The sequence below is a fragment of the Thamnophis elegans genome, chromosome 6, assembly GCF_009769535.1.
Source record: "Thamnophis elegans isolate rThaEle1 chromosome 6, rThaEle1.pri, whole genome shotgun sequence".
Taxonomy (NCBI): domain Eukaryota; kingdom Metazoa; phylum Chordata; class Lepidosauria; order Squamata; family Colubridae; genus Thamnophis; species Thamnophis elegans.
In genome coordinates this window covers 32,666,838-32,685,832 of record NC_045546.1, presented here as the reverse complement: position 1 = coordinate 32,685,832, position 18,995 = coordinate 32,666,838, and positions in this window count along the sequence as shown.

The following is an 18,995-nucleotide window of genomic DNA, read 5'->3' as shown; positions in this document are numbered from 1 at the left end:
TAAAAACAAAACAAAACAAAAAGAAAAAAACCCATCATCACATATAGCATGTCGTTTGGTTACAAGTGTTTTAACATTTATCATTCTTATACATTTATTATTTCATTTAATAGGTTATAATATACAGTTTGGGTTGCTTTGTTTACCATCCCTTCCTCCTGTTATAACACCACCTTATTTTCCCTTTCTTTTCTCCCTTCCTCCCTTCTCTACTTTCTTCCTTCCTGCTCTCCTTTCCCTTCCTTCTTCCTGTAGCTTTCTCCTACTCCTGCTCTTCCTCATCCCTTTCCTACCCTCTCTCCTCCTTTCTCTCCTTTCCATCCTCCTCTCATTACCTCTTTCTTTTCACCCTCTCTCCCTTCTCTACTTTCTTCCTTCCTCCTCTCCTTCCCCTTCCTTCTTCCCTTACCTCTCCTTTGCTCCTGCTCTTCCTCTTTCCCTTCCTACCCTCTCTCCTTCCTTTTCTCTCCCTTCCATCCTCCTTTCCTTTCTCTTTCCTTTCTCCCTCCCTCCCTTCTCTACTTTCCTCCTTCCTCCTCTCCTTCCCCTTCCTTCTTCCCTTATCTTTCTCCTACTCCTGCTCTTCCTCTTCCCCTTTCTACCCTCTCTCCCCCTCTTTCTCTCCTTTCCATCCTCCTCTCCTTACCTCTTTCTTCTTTCCACCATCTTCCTTTCATTCTCTCCTCCTTTCTCCCTTTCTGCCAACTCCCTTAATGGGAGTTGAAGTCCACCCACTTTCAAGTCTCCAAGGTGTGAAAGACTGATCTATCTAATTAATATAATTATTTCTCCCTCTCTTTTTCACTCTCTCTCCAGCGCACACACGGAAATGCATAGGGCAGCCCACCTCACACACAGGTAACTCCGGGCAGCTTATGGGAAGAGGACAGCCGACCACTCACCCACGCCCGGGGGGACGACAGGATTTCGTCAAGAAAAGTTAACTTTCCTGCGAAAGGGGCCAGCAGCCTCTCAGCTCTTCCCGGCCGGGGAGACCTCTCCCCACTTCCACTCCTGCGACCCTCCTCCCGCCTCCTCGGAGCTTCAAGCAAGCTAACTGGGAAGGCCGGGGAAGAAGAAGAAGCGGCGGCGCGAGGTCAGCGGTCCTTGGGGGCGCAGCGGAAGCCCTGCCAAAGCGACCCTTTCCCGGCTCAGCTGCCGTTGCTGCTGCTGAGGGCGGAAGGGGAGGAGGAGGAGGATGAAGCGACGGGGTGGTCCTGCAGCCGCCGAGCCGGGAAAGGTGCGCTTTGACAGGGCTTCCACAGCGCTGTGGAAGCCCTGCCAAAGCGCCCCTTTCCCGGCTCGGCTGCCGCTGCTGCTGCTCACGGCAGAAGGGGAGGAGGAGGAGGAGGAAGATAAAGCGGCGGGGTGGTCCCTGCAGCCGCCGAGGCAGGAAAGGTGCACTTTGACAGGGCTTCCACAGCCCTGTCAAAGCGCCCCTTTCCCGGCTCGGCTGCCGCTGCTGCTGCTCAGAGCAGAAGGGGAGGAGGAGGAGGAGCAATATAAAGCGGCGGGGTGGTCCCTGCAGCCGCCGAGGCGGGAAAGGTGTGCTTTGACAGGGCTTCCACAGCTCTGCCAAAGCGCCCCTTTCCCGGCTCGGCTGCCGCTGCTGCTGCTCAGGGCAGAAGGAGAGGAGGAGGAGGAGGAGGAAGATAAAGCGGCGAGGTGGTCCCTGCAGCCGCCGAGGCGGGAAAGGTCTTCTTGGGAGGGGGAATGGGCTGCGCTCCTGGTTCTGGGGATCCTCCCCCCAAAAAAGACCAGCTGCCCATCTCTCCAAATCCTTTTCAGGATTTTCTTTTTAAAAAATGCCTCTCTGCAGAGGCGTTTTTAAAAAGAAAACGGTCTTCTTGGGAGCGGGAATGGGCTGCACTCAGAGGAGCCGGCGGGTTGCGCTTCTGGTTCTGGGGATTCCCCCCCCCCAGCTCTCTAAATCCTTTTCAGGATTTTCTTTTTAAAAAACGCCTCTCCGGATGATCTTGAAAACCTGCAAGGTTGCTTTGGAAGAGGTTGCTTTGGGAGGGGGAAGATAGGCAGCATTCGCCCACCCCATCTCTGGTTGCCTGCAGCCTCGGAAGCTTCTGCAACTTCACAGTAAAAGCAATTAAGAACTTCTCTCGCTCGTGAGATTTTCTTTACTGTGCAAAGGCTTGCTTTAAAACTGCAGGCACCCAGGGAGGGGGGCAGGGGGAAATGCTGCCCATCTGTCCCCTTCCAAAGCAACCTTGCAGGTTTTCAAGATCATCCGGAGAGGCGTTTTTTAAAAAGAAAAACCCTGCAGGCACCCAGCGACAGGGGCTAGGAGCTAGGAACCCGGAAGTTAATTACTTCCGGGTTCACTGACGAACCGGATCGCAAGAACCGGTGCGAACTGGGAGGAACCCACCCCTGGTGCATATGCTCTCTCTCTCTTGGTGCAGTGTACATAAAAGAAAAGATACATTCGTCACGAATCATAAGGTACAACACTTAAGGATAGTCATAGGGTACAAATAAGCAATCAAATCATACTAGGAAATAATCAATATAAATTGTAAGGATGTAAGCAACAAAGTTATAGTCATACAGTCATAAGTGGGAGGAGATGGGTGATAGGAACAATGAGAAGATTAATAGTAATAGTAATGCAGACGTAGTAAGTAGAAGAAGAGAACAAATAATGAAGATGAAATAAACAGTTCAGGAGGAAAAGGTTTTTTAATCTCTTTATTCATATCCTGATCTCTGTTTACTAAACAGGATATCTTTACTGTATAATAGCCTCTCCAGAATGTTGTTAAATTATTTACAAATTACAAAAAAATTGTAGTTTGCAGAAGGAAATGGAGAGGGGGTGGAATCTCATCATATAAACAATCAGTCTTTACTTTCTTTGGGAAAATAATTAAAACAACAGTATCTTTATTTTATCCATTTAGGATCAAGTGCATTTTAACAACCTAAGAAAGAATGTACAGTATGTATATAAGTAGATAACTGGTAGACAGAGAGAAGAGTGAAGAAAAAGAAGGTCTACTCCTTAAATTCAGAGCTGTGCAAATGGGAGGGTTTCTTTAGGAGGGAAAGAAGAAGAGGCACTGCCAGCTATATCCTTACCCATATGTATTAATTCCTTGGACATATTTTCATGAAAATTGGGAATTACATGCATAATTCCCTCGATACAAAGGTCAAATTTGCCTATATGTCATCATATATGTAGCCAAAACTGCTGCAACTTCATAAAAGAGGGAAGTATCAGTAGGCTTGGGGAGAACCCCTGACATCTGCAGAAATAAATAATACAAGGGGCATCCCCCAAAAGCGCCAGATGAAAGTGGGATATGGTGAGAAAATGCAAAAAGAATGTGTGGGTGGAAGCGAAACACGAGAGAAAGGGACAATGGAACATGGTGGACTTGAAATGTATCATTGTCATGTTCGGAAATAATCTTACCCCCATATAGTATTACATTTGCCCATTTACTTTGTAGTAGTATCTCAACAACTCTCTTACTGCGTTTAAAAAAAGAGGCAAGTAAAAATTTCCAAAATCTACATTGAATAATGAAAGAGTGTGTATTTGGAAGAAAATAAGAATTTGGAAATTTTTATGGAGTAGAACCTTTTTGCCGTATGTTGTTGGTGAGCAACACTTTCCTAAAAGTAATTAATTCCATCTTCTAGCCAGCAGTAGCAATAGTGAGGGTTTCTGGAAGTTGGAGTTCTGTGTCATCTTAAGATTCAGTTTGCCCTGCCTCCTCTATGCCAGGAGTGTGAATAAAGGAATGTTCAAACTCACAGATGTCAAGTCTCCTTATAATTATAGAGTGGCCCATAGGTGAACACATGCCAAGGTTCAGATCCAGGCCATGACATTTACAAATAGGTCTATCAAAGAACCAGACTTACATATTTTGAATTATCATGTTGCTACTCCCATCCAGATAGAAAATCCTGGATTAGGTAGACGAATGCTCTGACTAATTTGTTCCTAACTCTTATTTTTGTTTCTGGGACAAAATATATGATATCAATTTATCGTATGAAACTGTTGATGCATACACTAGGAAATTAAATACAGCTATGCAGTATATATTTCCTCAAACATATAGTTTGAGGAAACATAATAAACAGTGTAAATTACTGTTTAGTTTAGATTTCATAAGTAGTAATGGCTCTGCATACACTTACCAAAGAAATGATCACTGAAATTCTGATGACCAACTCTATCATGAGCTAAAGTTATATAGCTGTCTGAGGTATCGTGAAAGAGCAGCAAACCATTAGTAATTAAATTGATTCTTATATTTTTATTCCTCGAGAAGAGTTATACAGATCCTAACATGTGGCAAAAATTCCTCTGCAGCTTTTATTACTAGGGACCTTCATTTGAAGTAGGTTGAAGATTGTAACTCAATTCAAGGCAGCAAATTTTCTTGGGCCAGCCTGAGGGACCAAGCAGACTGTCACCCTCTGCTTTGCTTGCTTGCTATCGGCTGCCATAGAAATGGGGAAGGTGTGGGCTATGGTATTTGGGAAGGGAATCTTATAGCACTGGAGGAGTTATGTAGAAGGGAGTTTTGTTCTCAACATCTTCTGCGCATGCTGATGGCCTGTGTTTGGATTTGATCAAGGCCAACCATCTTGCATATCAACTTGATGAGGCTTTTTGAAGATGCACCCCACATGACACCTTAGGGAGTTTCGGATTGGACATTGGGGTGGGGTAATTGGGGGGAGGGTGCTGGGTAATCAGTTGATATATTTTGGCACAGATTTTGCTTTTCTTTCACTGCTATCTTTTCATAACCAGTAAAAGTATCTTAAATTCCACGAACAATGGATTTGGGAGTTTTCTTTTTTGGTTATTAATGGAGGCATGCCTGACACAGACAACTTCATTAAAGTGCCATCTTCCAATTGATACGTCGACAGAAATGTATATTAAGATAAACTGCATCATCTTCATTGCTGATCCCTATTATGCAGCAGTAACAGAGCCAGAATGTGGTGTTGTACTTATTATTTTAATATGAAACAAATTTAAGGAAAGTAAATGTTCAGTTCCTATGGCTTATTTCCACTAACACTGAGTATCACCTACTGTAGAAATAAAACATCAGTCACTCCATTTAACTTGTAATGGTGTGGGATAATGCAAGTGCCTGCCTGGAACTAGTAAGTCATTTGTGAAATTGCATATCTGGTCACATTCATGAAGTGGTACATGCTTGTGAACCATCAGTTCATATATTTCTGAACAAAACAGGTCTAGGACTCATCTAAATGAATGCTAAACCTGGATCCTAAATCACCCATGCTAATAGGCACAGAACAGGAGTGTAAGCAGAAGCATGAAGAAACAATCTGTGATGAGTGGGCTTTATCCTTGACTAGTGATTTAAGTGAATAGTGGCTGGCAATTTTGGTAGAAGTAGCCCATTGAGTAAGCAAATGGCATCACTGCCTATAAGAACAGCGTATCAGATCCTTGAAGCTCTGGGTATTCAGGTGATGCTACTCACTACCAGGCCTATTTGTTCTAAAACAATCCTCACCTCACATTTAATTGTAAATGTGAAGACAGAACTGATTTGGAACTTTTAACTTTGGACAAGATAAAAGGATCTAACCACTCAGTTTCACATTTGACACCAGGGTAGGAAGCTAGTTATTAAATCTCTGTTGGCATTAAGACACCTTCCTTCAAATGCTGGATGTGAGACCTTGTTTGGATCCATAGATCTAAAGAAGTTTAGCTTCCTGTTGGAAGAAGGGCCATCCTGAGTCTGAAAGGAGACTGATAAGAGCTCATGTTCAAGCTTACACGGTGGAATACAAGAAACAAAAAGGAAATATTTTCCCATTTATATTGTCTTTACTGAATATTATGCAGCAACCTTTAAAAGAGACCTGAAGGAGAGATATAATGTTGATAAAAGACAAGGGTGGGTTGCTGCCAACATTACTGCCAGTTCGCAAACCGCACGCAACGTGTGATTGCACCAGATAATCACTGCGTACGTGTGTGCAGTTTAATGTAAATTGTTCTGTGCACATGCAATTTACTGTGAATGGCGCACGTGCAGTCACTAAAATCCAAAATGGCAGCGGCGAAGCAGCAGTGAGGAAACCGGTTCAGGGGGGCAGGCCTGGGTCATGGCCGGTTTGCGACCCAGGCCTGAATTCCACTACCGGTTCAGCTGAACCAGGCCAAACCAGCAGCAACCCACCTCTGATGAAAGGGTAAAGGTGTCCCTGCAAATTTTATTCTGCTAGTCATTGCCAACTTTAGGGGGTGGTGTCATCTCCATTTTGAGGCTATTGAGAGAGCACTGTCTGAAAACACTTCCATGGTGCTGTGGCCCGCATGACATCATGGAGCGCTGTTACCTTACCATTGAAATAGTATCTATTTATCTACTTGCATTTGCACCTTTCGAAATACTAGGTTGGCAGGTGAGAACAGGAGAACAGGAGCTCATCATGTGGCATATGGGTCTCAAACATGGGCTATCAGCTTTCCAGCCAACAAGCCAGCATCTACCACTGAACCACCATGGCACCTCATGTATCAAATATTGATACCATGTTTTATTTATATTATTGGGGGGTTTATTATTTTTGAAAGATTTGAGTATTTTTTGGTTTGTTCATTTGTTTTCAATAATGGGCAGAAGTAATAATAAAATCCCAGAGAGTGATGCTTAAACAAAAGGAAAACTGGAAAGTACCATTTATAATTAATCATGAGTTGCTTTAAAAAAAAAATTAACTTTAAATTTTTCAAAGAAAATAGCAGTGATTGAATTATAAAAGTTGGCTCATTTCTAAGAAAAAATGAAGATTTTGGATGTTTCTTAAATCCCTTCTGGGTAAGGTCAATAATAATGCTAGATCTGCATTTTTTCTTTGTTCAGAGTGCATAGATTGTTTGCATGTTAAATACTCTAAATCTACAATCCTAAACTAAAGTTATGGAAAATATTCAGATTTAAATATTGTGATATATTTAAGATTTTACTATAATACCACAATCCTATGTGCAGTTACTTCAGAATTACATTTAATTAATTGTATGAATTTTATTCATGTTTAATATGGCAAAAATTATATTACAATTCCATGTATCTTATATTGAAGATTTCTTTCCTTGTAAAACTGATAAGATTTTTAAAAACCACTGTTGTGTATAACATAGCTACTGAAATTGTGGGAGGAAGATGAATAAATCATCATAGTAAGTTTAGTGGCATATATTTCCTGGCAAGAATGTTTGATGTTACAGTTAGTTCTTGCCAAAAAAAAAAAAATTCAGATAAGTATTTTCTGAGAACTTGTCTTCCTAATTATTCAGCAAATTTTCCTCCATATCTATGTTACAAATACCATAGAAAATTTTAGTTAGAATGCCATCCAACCTATATTAATATTAGTTTCTCTTTGGTTTTTTTCTAATCTTTTAACCAATACCTTGCTCTGATATGAACTGAGTTTAGTAAAAATTGAAATCCATCAGAAAAGTATTTCCTGATTTTTTTAAAAAAAATCATACTTCCTTCAATTTTTATAATAATTATTTCCTTTGTCTTAATCATTATTTCAAAATGTGGAGGAAACCTTTTTTTTTACTTTGTTCAAGAATTTTTGTATAACTTCTGGCTTTTTCAGAGGACACACACTTTTTTTCTTAAGAAAAGCTATTATAAGCATGGCAAAAGAAAGTAAAAGATTTATAACTGACTAATTTATGTCAAAAAGGCAAGCTGGTTCTGTTTTACAAGATGAATCATTGTATAATAATAGCAGCAGCAATAGCAGTAGACTTATATACCACTTCATAGGCCTTTCAGGCCTCTCTAAGCGGTTTACAGAGAGTCAGCATATTGCCCCCAACAATCTGGGTCCTCATTTTACCCACCTCGGAAGGATGGAAGGCTGAGTCAACCCTGAGCCGGTGAGATTTGAACCGCTGACCTGCTGATCTAGCAGTAGCCTTCAGTGCTGCATTTAACCACTGTGCCACCTTGGCTCTAATGGTCAACTAATCCTCACCCTCCAACCACTCCTTTCTAGGGAAAATTATTCAATAGGTGTAACAGCAGCAAGTATCTTACAGTCTGCTATAAAACAGATTGTCTGGATTCTTTTTAAAATTGGACAGGAACACTGAGTAAAAGAACATGATCTTTTTCTCCTGCTGGATCTCTAGATGTCTTTCAATACTAGCAACAATGATATCCTTTGCCAAGGAGGCCTGAAAGTAGAAGTATTTCATGAGAATTCTACTCCACCCATTCTATTTGTGCAGTCTAATTTTTTTTCAACAATTATCTAAAGTTGCTAGCAGAAGTCATAGGACAGTTTGGGGTTTGATGTCATTATACAAGTCAAACCCTTTAACGGGAACAAAAGAAAACTAGATCTTTCACTTATACTCATTATTCAAGTTTATTGCAAGGAGAAAGACATTACCAGTAGGTTACAGAGTAGAAAGCAGAGATTTGTGCATTTTAGCCCTCTTTTATCAACAACCATTTTAAGAAAGGGCTTCTGATGACTTTGACTATCTTTTCATCTCTCATTTGATTTAAGGGAAAATTGGCTAAGCCATTAATGAGATGGAAACAAGTATCTAACCTGCAATGCTTGACAAACAATCATTCTCATTCCTATACTCAGAGAATTTCATTCCTATACTCAGAGATTGTCATTAGGATCTCCTTTCTTCACAAACAAGAAATTCATAGAAGGGAGAGATCATGCTGCTAGGATTCAGGGGGCAAGGCAAGATATTTTGTGGTTTGTCTTACAGAATCCTGGATACTCTAGTCCAGGACCTTGACAATATTGTGTCAAACTCCCACTTAAATATCACTCATACTAAAACTGTCCAAGTTGGGAAACTTGCTTGATTAGGTTTTCCTGTGTTGGATATCTTAGATGTTCCATTTAAATCCAAATAAGATAAAAACAAGAAAAAATATGTCCAGGGAAGCCTTCAAATTTTTTTATGTCTCTAAGGCTAAGACTCCAAGACTAATAAAATACAGCTTAATCAAAACTGGATTTAAGTACTGTGAACCACTGAGATTTAGATAAATTACTCAGAACATTATTTCAATATCACTTTTTCCCATTGTGCAAGCAAAAGCAAATATGTATCAATGGATAGAAAGCTGCTTTATCACATTGCTTCAATCAGTAGTCAGGTAGCTTTCAGTTTTTCCCATAGTGCAATCCAATCTAATTAAAAGGATAAGCTTTCCCACCTCGAATTATAATAGCAAGTTTTGATCTTTTGCCCACCAAATCACTAGGTTGAAACTTTTATTTTGGATATGCTCATACTTTATATGTTTATAATTTAGCTATTTCTAAAAATATAGATATTTTGGAAGCAAGTCTAAAATCAAGTGCCCTGGAAACATATTCAGTTATGTACTCCGTAACTCTTTTTCTCCACATTCATTTATTCATTCTCTTACTTTTTATCATTCACTGTCCTTTCTTTCATCCCTCTGATTCTCTCCCTTTAATATCATACATTCCAGTGGTGGGTTTCAAATATTTTTAGAACGTCTTCTGTAGGTGTGGTTTGCTTTGTGGGAATGGCTTGCTGGCCATGTGACTGGGTAGGAGGGGCTTGGCAGTCATGTGACTGGGTAGGCATGGCCAACTTGTAAAATGTGATGAAACTCACTTAACAACACTCTTGTTAGCAACCAAAATGTTGGCTCAGGAACTCTGGCATTTGAAACACGCAAGTCTTAAAGCTGTCAAGTTACAAGACCCTTGTACCCCTAACCCTTTAGAAAAAAAAACCTAGGAGTGTTCAAACTTGACAGCTTTAAGACTTGTGGACTTCAACTCCCAGAATTCCTCCTCTCGTTCTTCATCTTGAGGATGTGCGAACAGGCGGGTAGATGGAGCTGGAACCGGTTCTAAACGGCATGGTAGATTTGTGGAACCTCTTTTAAAGAAGGGGTTAGAACTGGCAGGAACCCACCCCTGATACATTAACACATTAGAATCTTTAGTTTAATCCTTCACTGAACAGGAGAAAAGGCAGGGAGATCATCAAAGGAATTATGTTGTTTAAATATGGCAAAAGACTGGGTTTGGGGATACTCAGTTACAACATCCCTGATGTTGTACCTGATGATTCAATTTATCCAACCAGATTCTGATACCATTGAAGCTGTGCTGTAAGTAAGGTATATATATATATATATATATATATATATATATATATATATATGTATATGTATATGTATATGTATATGTATATGTATATGTATATGTATATGTATATGTATATGTATATGTATATGTATATGTATATGTATATGTATATGTATATGTATATGTATATGTATATGTATATGTATATGTATATGTATATGTATATGTATATGTATATGTATATGTATATGTATATGTAAATGATGATGAGGTTTGTCCATCATGTTCAAAGAGGACCTTGACATCTAACAGGTTGTGGGCAGTCCACAATATTTCCGCAGATGGCTGGTAAGGCCTATACAGCCACAAAATGTTCTGCCACATGTTGGGCAGAAATGTGTGGGAACCATTGTTGGAGCATTTGCAGCTATGGCTTTGCTGAGTGCTTGCTTCTCTCGTGCTATGTTTGTTCTTCTGTCCTTAGATGTCTGGCAGCCTTGGTGGATCAGCATGCACCATGTTGATCAATCTTATGCCAGGGTTTCCCAGGAGGTGGTGTCAATTTCTAGGGACTTGAAGGCTTTCAACATGTCTTCCAGTGGTGGGTTCCTACTGGTTCAGTCCAGTTGGGCCAAACCAGTAGTGGTTTGGCGGCCTGAGTCACTGGAACCGGCAGTAACCCAGGCCTGTCACACCCCTGAACTAGTTCCCCCAGCAGTGCTGTAGGCACCACCATCTTGTTTTTTTGCTTCTGTGCATGCACAGAGCAATTTTATTGCACTGTGCATGAACCTGCAGCGTGCATCAAGTGCGCATGCAGCACGGCCATGAGCAAACCGGCAGTAGTGCCTGCCGGAACCCATCCCTGGTGTCTTTGTATTGCTTCCTTTGTCCCCCCCCCCCTGTAATTGCTTTCCTTGAGGCAGCTCACCATAGAAGAGGTGTTTGGGGATGTGATGGTCTGGCATCCTTGCAACATGGTCTGTCCAGTGTATCTGGGCTTTCATCAGCAGGGTGTGAACTGATAGCAGGCCTGCTCTGGAGAGGACTTCTGTATATATACATAAATAATTTTCAAGAGGACTACAATAGTGTAGTGTACTAAGGAGAGCTGCAAACTAACAAGGGTATTTTAATTTTGCGAAATCTGCTGATTAGCTGTTGCTATTCTGCCCTCTAATAAGAATCAGAGAAGTTATTCTTTTATTATTTTTATTCCCCTGCGCTGAAAAGAATCAAAAGTTAATGGTTTTCTTACTTTTTTCCCTTTTAGCCTATATTTCTCTCTCCCCCTTTTCCCCTTGTTCACTATTTTCATTTTCATTTGTATTTTATAATTTACAAATTAAATAAAATTTGATAAAATTAATTAAAATACATTGTAAATAAAAAAGAATCAGAGAAAAGAAATAACATGAGAAGGGGAGAAGTTAGATGTACCTTTGTTCTCAGTTAATTTTACTTGGAACTCCCTGTGAGAAACAAGGATTCTGGAAAACAGATTTCATGTGACAGGACCTAATAATTTATCTAATAAGCTTTGAGGCAACTAGGAACAATAAGATGAAGTTGGCACAGTGCATTTCGTTAGTCACGCAAGGAATTATTTATTTCTTTTAAGTTCTGCTTGCTCAATTTACAGTAGTTTTACATCTGCTCCAATTAACTTGTTTGTTTTCTCCGACTGTTTATAGGTTGCTGAGTAGTAGCTGTGGTGTGCAGATTTAAGCCTCATGCAAGTTGTTGTAGTGAAACTATTCCCTCAAATCTCTACTTCGTCATTAAAATAAAGATATTTTATCTTTATTATTTAACTGGTTGGTTTGCAAAATAGCAACTGAACTTCATGACTATGAAATTAATAAATCAGGAAAAAAAAGACAAAGGCAGAGCTGTGTTTAAAAGATTAGTCCTGGGGAAGGGGAATTTTCTGTTCTTCCCATCCAGATTCCATGTGGGAGGACACATCTTTCTAATCAAGAATGGGTGATGACAGAACATCCAACTCCTTGTGAAAATAACCACACCCAGGTAGAAGATTGAAGGATGAAAGGAGCAGGCTAGTCTCCAGAAGACAGGCAGACATAACAACACACAAACACAAATTTTCCTCTCTGTGCGAATCTCTTATGATTTACTACTGATTTGCCCAATTTTAATTTTTTTAATTTATTTCATTTGAAGAAGTTTATTAATTCATAACTACCTTTTGCCCCATTGGTGCTAAATAGTTATATCATTTATACTACATATTGAAAACCTGATTGTAGATCCATGTACAACAAACAATACAACATAAAGCTAAAAAAGGAGTTATTCTTGCAATACTCTATTCATGCAAGTTAGAGCTATTATTACTACTTCCTCAATATCCTATTTACTCCATTTTTCCACCATCAGCGGTGCTTTCCTGAACCATAATTTGCTACTATAAAGGCAGGCCTTATATACTCTTTTGTTTTTGGATTATTCTCTGGTCTTCAGTCAAAGTACCGTATATACTCGAGTATAGGCCGACCCGAATATAAGCCGAGGCACCTAATTTTACTACAAAAAACTGGAAAAGTTATTGACTCGAGTATAAGCCTAGGGTGGGAAATGCAGCAGCTACCAGTAAATTTCAAAAATAAAAATAGATACCAATAATGTTTTTGAATATTTATTTCAAAGAAAAACAGTAAACTAGCGGTGTATTCAATGAAATACTTCACTCACCTCATGATGCTGATGTCCCGCTGTGATGATGATGTCCCGTGCAGCCGCGGGAGCGATGTCCCGCCTCCTATGACACACGGCACAGTGATTCCTATCATTGGATCACTGTACCAGAGGAGGTGGGACATCGCTATGTGGCTGCTTGCCATAACAAGGAGGAGGTGGGACATCGTTGCAGAGCGGCAGGAGGGGGAGGAAGGGGAATCGTAAGACAGCCCTGCATTACATTAGAACGTGAGGAGGGGGGATGGTGCGGTGTGCGCTGCGCGGCAAACTGACACAGAGGGAGGGGAAACTCACAGGGGCACTGGGCCATTCACGAGTGTCACCCAGCGGCATGGCCTCGCCACTTTTTCTCCTCCATTTTGGGCAAATTTTTCACTGACTCGAGTATAAGCCGAGGCGGCTTTTTTCAGCCCAAAAAGTGGGCTGAAAAACTAGGCTTATACTCGAGTATATACAGTAAATATCAAAAAGGCTTCTAGATTTCTTAACATCTCTTTAGGAAAGTTGCTAGCTATGTTTTTATGATTTTCGGGTAAAATCCTGCAGCTTCTAATGCATTTAGTCTGATCTTGTGAAAGGCTGTATCACTCTCAGCTCTTAGTTATTATCTTATTAGTTTCTTGCTGAAATAATCCAGACTCCAAATTCTATATCTACATTTAGAAAAACAACATTCCAGCATATTTGTGTTTCAGTAATACTAGAAGGTGAAAAGAGTACAAACACATAAGCAATTTTAAAACAGCAATTTTGCAATAAACATATTAAATACAAGCTTAATATTTTTAGTTCTTTAAATTATGTAAGACAATTTGAGTCTTGAAATTATTGCCTAGAATAGTAAGAAATTGTTTTTTAAAAAATGTAAACTTATTTGTCATTTAATGTATTAATTCATCACCTCTTAGTTGAGATCCTTGTCTGTGTCTTCCCTTCCATTGCAAAGAAAATAATAAAAAGACATGTTTCAGCAATCATTCCATTAGATTTTGGTACCCCAGCAAGTAATAAGGTGTTCTATTGATTTCATTTAATTAAATATTTTCCTTCTTTCTTTCTTTCTTTCTTTCTTTCTTTCTTTCTTTCTTTCTTTCTTCCTTCCTTCCTTCCTTCCTTCCTTCCTTCCTTCCTTCCTTCCGTCCTTACTTATATATATATATATATATATATATATATATATATATATATATATATATATATATATATATATATATATATATATCATAGCTGTTTTTAATATATTCAATCTGTACCAGCATTGTTCAGTTTACTTCACCTTCAAAATGACAGTTATGAAATCAATCACTAAAAATTATATTTTGGCCAATATTTCTTTGGATCATGTTTCAAGTAGAATGAATAGAATCATCATTAATTAAAAAGAAAAAAAAAGAAAAAACCTTAAGTTTTTCTGATATTTTACTGTATTTAAATTATTCACGGGTGTATGTCTTTGAATCACTATTCGGGACATACCTCTGCAGTTTAATTGGCAAAATTTCAGAACCGTTGCCTCCTTCTTAGGGCTGAGAAAGTAACCAAGCTGGCTTTGTATCTAAGGCAGGACTAGAATTCATGGTCTGCCAGTTTCTAGTCTGATGCCTTAACCCCTAAATTACCAAATTATTTTTCCTTATTAGTATCATCTTTGTTGAAAGTTTATATTATATTGCATATTGTGTGTATAATATATGGATAGATATATTCCTAATTTAATCTTATCACAATAAGATCATAAATGACTCCAATTTCTTCTTCAATTTTAGCAAAAGATTGTGAAATAAGAGAAAGAGGGAGGGAGAGGAAGGAGGGAGAGAGAAAATCTTGTTTCTTCTAGACTGTCTGCAACTAAGGTATCTTGTTAGTTATCTATTTAACTAAGTTAAATAGAGGGAGAATCATTCAGCATTATTGGAATACTAAAGAATTTCCCCAGTTTGAAGTAAGCATTACACAATATGCCCTCACAACCTTTTTGCTGTTCCTACAACATTGCTTTCATTCCTATCCCATACCTCACTGAATAGGTGCCATTCATTGTCAGCTCAATGACCACAATATTCTTAGCTGTTCCAGTGTTAAAGCAGTATTTTTATTATTTTAAGTAAACAACAAACACCAATAGTTTAATTTTGAGAATAACTTAATATGCTTCCTCCATAATTTTATCAGTAGCACTTCAGATTCCTGACAGGAATCAGTCTCTGGAGACTCCACTTTGATAAATAAAAAAGATCTGATTTTTAGTATGGGCCTAACTCCATACTCATCAGGTCTTTCAGGCAAAGGTGGGTTGCTCCCAGTTCAGCCTGGTTCAATCAAACCGGTAGTGGAACTCAGGCCTGGGTCACAGAACCAGCAGCGACCCAGGCATGCCATGCTTCTGAACCAGTTCCCTCGCCACCACTGGGCCACCGCCATTTTGGTTTTTAGTGACTGCACGTGTAAATTGTTATGCGCATGCATGAAGAACAATTTACATTGAACAGTGCACCTGTGCATTACACACGGTTTGCAAACCAGTAGCAAAACTGGCAGTAACCCACCCCTGCTTTCAGCCAATTCCCAGTTTAGAGACCTTGTGAATAAAGATCTATGCTGCCCTTTCATCCACCATCTTTTGCTGGTTGATCCCCTGACTGAAAGAGGTGACAAATAAAGATGGGGCGGGGGGTGGGGTCTAAGAGATGACAAAAGATAGATCAGTCATCTGTTAAAACTAACTTGCATCACAGCAGTGGTATAATTGATTGATGGTTTTCCAACCAGGTGGTGAGATGAGAGAAAAACCTTTCCTGCATGGGAACCAGCAACAAGCAAAGATAGAAGCTGCTGACCTTGATAATGGCAATAGCAAACCTATACCCATTTAATTTTCTCTCACGTTCACAGATGAAAGTAGAACTGTTGGGAAGAAACTTTATTGCTGGAAGCATCCCACTATTGAAAAAGAGAATTCATAAACATGACAGTGTTTTCTAGATATATACTCTATAAAGTTGATTTTCTGACGGCTCATCAGATTTTTTTTCTAGCTTAATTAATTTAAGGAACCGATCGTGTTATCAATTTTTTTAAAACCCTAACTCTAAATTTAAAACAGCGAAGTGATGTAAATAATACATTTGAAGAAATTAATATAACCATACAGGTGTTCTCCATTTTGCCTTTTGTTTACTCTTTGTTAAATTAAAAGTAGTTTTCCTTTAAGATTTTTTTCTTGAAATTTCTATAATGCTGTTCTTCATATACATAACTCATGTTGGTATGTCTACATAAAGGCAGTCATTGTGACATAGTGATTAAGATATTAACCTGGAATTGAGGAGATTTAGATTCTTATCTAACTCACTGGTGACTTGGGCTATCAACTCAATCCAAATTGCTCATAAATTTGGGTCAATACTTGGAGATGAGGATCTTTCATAATCTGCCTTGAACTGCTGGAGATCACCAAAGATCAAAGGAAATATACCCATGATCATATATCAGTACAGATAATAATTATTCTGTATGTATATCAATAAACCAAAAATGCACCTCTGATGACTTCTGATGCTATCGCTGAAGTAGATCTGTGTTGTCGTGAGCTGACAGCATGAAGCTTGCAAAAGACTGGACCACACATTTCTTGCAGAAAAGGTCATGACTTAACATACTCATATCTTTATCTGCTTATACTGCCTTTTGCCTAAGACTTAATTGAAATGGCTCACACATTTGGTTTCTATAAGGGAGTGAATACTAAGATCATCTCACATGAAAAGGACCCTAGATCAAAGAATCCAAAAAAGCATTTGAAATAAAGCATCATTTAGTGATTATGAATGTAAATTCTTATTAAGGAAGTCTTTATTCTTTTTAATCTTATTTTTTATTAAAGATTTTAACTGCAGTAATAAAAGTAGATACAAAATTAAGGTGATAAAAAGAAGAAAAAATAAAAAAATAAAAACCTCAAAGAAAGTAAAGGAAAAAGGAGAAAAAGGAAAGAAGTAGAATAAAGAAAAAGAAAAAAAGTGTGTAAAGAAATTACTTCCAGTCTTCATCACAAGTAAAAAGGAATTTGATAATTCATCACCCACTTACACACAAACATTTATTCTTCCCATAACTCATGCAAAACCACAAATCATCAACTCCTTAGTCCTGTAAAAAGGTCAGTAAAAAGTCCATAAACCTTTTGAGCCTGGAAAAACCTTGAAATATTTTTCAGGCCTTAGGAAACACTTGTGTAAACAGGATCAAATATAGACAAGAAGCTACAAAATTATTGTTGTTGTTGTTGTTGTTCACATGTAGGTCTATACATCTGCATTAAGAGTGTTCTAAAACTAAAAATAAAGAACTATCTTATGCATGCCCCTTCACCATTGAGGATGATTTCCCTGCAAAGGCTTAGTTGTCTTGTGCCTGACCTGTGATAGAGCCCCCATCAGACATCCAAAAAAGGTAGACACACATAAATAAGAAGAGCTGTGACATGGAGACCCCTTCCTGGTTCCTCTTCTTGCTTGGGGAATGCAAGAAGAGTGAATTCTCCTCTCAAACATGTGCATAACAAGTTGTTCACCATGAGCATGGTAACATGGCTGTTCTCGGCAAGTAAACAAAGTGAAGCAACTTGTAGTAGTTGTGCTTATAGCTCAATGCCTATCCTTCCATTTTCCTTCCCCTTCATCACAACTGATGAAGCTTCTTGGATGAGAAGTGAAATGTTTTCCTCTTCCTTGAGGAAAAAACAGTCCAGTTGCCTTTCGAAAAAGCACCTTTGAGACTACTATGACCTAGATGACTGACAATCTCCACAGACACTTTATCTCAGTAATATTAATGAAGGCACTATGAATTTGTGGATAGTCCATTTACATGACCTTTGTAAAGTTTATTTACCCAACCATAAGAACTGAGAGAAAATATCCCCTAAAGGAACAATCATGCATGCAAAACAAATTTGTTTTGGAAAAAATATTTATGCATTCTTGTCTAAAATCAGTGTTGCAGGTTTTGTTAACTTAGAGTACGAATAATTCTAAAATAAGTGTTAAGTGTCTATACACTCTATAAGTGTATAGAGTTAGCTGTTCTTTGCTAGATATGTTTCTAGTTTCTAATCTTTTCAAGATTCTCTTAGGATTCTATCTTCTGCATCTGTCTAATTCATCCTTCTGTAATCTGATATTTTCTAGTGTTTTTTCCCCTCTAGATCTGAGGGCATCAGATTGGGAAATGGGATCTGTATCCCTATACCATTTTTACCATAATTGCTATAACATGGTAATTTGTTTTCCCTCTACTATATGAAGCTGTAAACACTCAAATGGCTCACTGCAAGCACTAATATAGATACTAACGCACCATTTAAAAAAATATACCTCCGGCTTCCTGGGGGCGGAGCCTGTCGACGAAGGAGCTCAACGGAGCTCCTCTCAGAGTTCTGGTCTGTATATCTAATTAAGATCAATAGATATCACCCCTTTTTGGCAGAAAGGGGCAGGCAGAAGCTCAGGTGCTAGGATTTATTCGTAGTTCACAGCCCCTTTTCTTTTTTTTCTTGGGCTGCGAACGGAGAAAAGATCCAGCGTAACTGAGCTCTTATCTCCAGCCAGTTCTTCTTAGCTGCTTTTTTTTTGCAGCCCTAGACAGGCGATCCCCCCCCTCAGGACAATGATAAACTGCTTAGAGCAAGAATAACACGAGCGGGTTTTACTCCTGAGATGTTCTTATTTTTATAACTATCTAAACACCAGCCCTGTTTTCCTTTGAAGCTTCTTTGTTCAACAAAATGGCGTTTTTACTGTGTTGGTGATTGATGACGTAATTAACCGGCTTCTCCCTGGAGACTGCTCCTCATTAACAAGCAAAATCTACAAATAACTTATTGAGAACTGAGCAGGTGAAGATACTGTTTATCTGTTTATTCTCAGCTTTTATCTATAATGCCTCCCAGGTCTAAGCAGGCAAAACGCTCCCCCCCCCCGCATGTGCCTAAAGAACTTGTTAGAAAATCGCTGCCCTTGCCTCCTACACCCCCTACTGGAGATTCCTCAACACAGGAGCTTCTTTTTCAAATATTTAATGATTTTAAACAAGAAATCAAAGAATTTGTG